At 41.0% G+C, this 2,401-nt stretch overlaps 1 pseudogene; it reads left to right on the forward strand.

The window, feature by feature from the left end:
• The first annotated feature begins 547 nt into the window (after positions 1-547).
• LOC132434767 (ATP synthase F(0) complex subunit C1, mitochondrial pseudogene) lies at positions 548-1,260 on the forward strand (annotated as a pseudogene).
• Positions 1,261-2,401: the final 1,141 nt, after the last annotated feature.

Consider the following 2,401-nt stretch of genomic DNA (forward strand, 5'->3'; position numbering starts at 1 on the left):
TTGTCTCTCAATTCTCTTAACAGTGTCTTTCTCAGAGAAGAAGCTTTTCATTTTAAGAAGGTCTAACTTATCAATTTTTTCTTCCATGGACTGCTTTTTGTGTTGTATCTAAAACCTCTTCACCAGGAGTGATGGTGGATGGTGAAGCTCCAGGCCATTTCTCCTGAGGGGGAACATTCAACAAAACACTACAGACGGACTAAAATAACTTTACAGGAGCTCTGGAAACCAGTCAAAGATCTACAGCAACCAAGCAAATGCCCCATCAAGAAAAAAATCACATTCAGAATGGTAGGAAATTTCACAGCACTTCTACTCACCCTTATCCCACCCAGTATAGCACAGTGTGATCAGAATGAAGTGGCCTGATCCCCAGTTCCATTCCTCAGGACAGAAGGAGCAGAGAATAACTTGTTGGCAACATTTTGATCTGTAGGCTGACCCAGAGATTGGCTTCTATCTCACCTGACTTGGAGCTCAAAAAGGGAATGGCGGCATAATCTGGATTTCAGACTGGCAGAGGCCACAGAAGACAGTAGTGGGCGCCATGATATGTGACAACCGCAGAGGAACTGCACACATGCAGGTGCTTGGGGGAAAGGCGTTACAAGTAATAAAATTTCTCAAAAATAATAGAAAAATAAACAGAGCATCTAAGGCTCTGAGAAGAAGTTGGAGTGAGGCTCTTTGCAAAATTAAGACATTTGAAATCAGCTGTGTATACAGAAGAAAGTTTTAAAAAGCACACACACAAGCCCAGACAGAACACATGCATAGAAAGCATCTGATAATATCTTCAGCCTCTACCCAGGGATGACCACAAAACTCAAGGGCCCAGAGTCCTAGAGCTAAAGCCGGGAGACAGAAAGAAAGCAGACCAGCGGGGCACTACTCATTCCTCCTGCTCTGATCCACTCTTGTACCAGGGGCCTGATCAGGCCTGTATCTGCCTCCTTCCTGATGAGGCCGGAGATCCCATCTGAAGAGCATTCCTACAGCAGTGTCCCAGTTCAGGTGGCCGGGCAGGAGTTCCAGACCAGTGTGGTCTCCCAGGACACTGACACAGCGGCCACCACAGTTGGTGTGCTTGGTTCAGGGGCCGGTACTGGAAGAGCGTTTGGCAGCTTGATCACTGGCTATGCCAAGAACCCGTCTCTGAAGCAGCAGCTCTTCTCCTATGCCATTCTGAGCTTTGCCCTATCTGAGGCTATGTGGCTCTTCTATCTGATGGTCGTCTTCCTCATCAATTTTGCCATGTGAGGCTCCATGGAGGTCTCCTACCCACCCCTGCTGCTTGGACTCCAGGCCATGCCTGCTGCTGGACTGTGCTAAGCTTTACCATTAAACACAATGTTTCTCTAAACTCAAAAAAGAAAAGAACCTCAAGGGCCCATAAATTAGCAAAGGTCTTGCATTTTGGTCTGCAAATATTGGAGATGCAACTATTTTTTCAAATGCCAAATTTTCAGTGATCACAAGGCATACAAAGAAACGAGGAAATACTCATTTAAAGAAAGAAAATAAATCTCCAGAAGCCATCTCTGAAGAAACACATGCATCAGTTACTAGACAAAGACTTTCAAAGGAAACTACCTTAACATAGTACAAGCCATATATGGAAAACCCCCAGCAAATGTCATACTCAGTGATGAAAACTGAAAGCATTTCTTTAAGATGAGGAACAAGGCAAGTATGCCCACTTTCACCACTTCTGTTCAACCAAGTACAAGAAGCTCTAGTCAGAGAAATTAGGCAAAGAAAAAAATAAAAGGCATTTAAACTGGAAAGAAAGAAAATTATCTGTTTGCAAACAATATGATCTTATATGCATAAAATCCTAAAGATTTTACCAAAAACCTATTAGAACTGACAAATGAATTCAGCAAAGTAGCAGGATACAAAGTCAATACATAAAAATCAGTTGCATTTCTAAACACTAACAATCAATTATATTATCCAAAGAGGAAATAACAAACACAATTCCATTTACAACAGCATCAAAAAGAATAAAATACTTAGGAATTAACCAAGGAGGTGAAGACTTGTACAATGAAAATGACAAAACATTACTGAAAGGAATTAAAGATGTATATAAATAAAGCACATCCAATGTTCATGGGTTGGAGACAATATTGTTAAGATGTCAATAGCACCCAAAGCAACCTACAGATTCAATACAATCTCTGTCTAAATCCCAAGGACATTTTTTACAGAATTAGAAATGCCATCCCAAAATTCATATGAAATCTCACAGGACCTTGAATAGCCAAAATAATCTTGAAAAAAAATAACAAAGTTGGAGGCCTGATTTCCAAACATATTACAAAGTTACCATAATCAAAACACTGTGGTACTGGCATAAAGACAGACATATAGACAAATAGAAAGGAATAGAGAGCCC

The sequence above is a fragment of the Delphinus delphis genome, chromosome 12, assembly GCF_949987515.2.
Source record: "Delphinus delphis chromosome 12, mDelDel1.2, whole genome shotgun sequence".
In the NCBI taxonomy this organism is placed as follows: domain Eukaryota; kingdom Metazoa; phylum Chordata; class Mammalia; order Artiodactyla; family Delphinidae; genus Delphinus; species Delphinus delphis.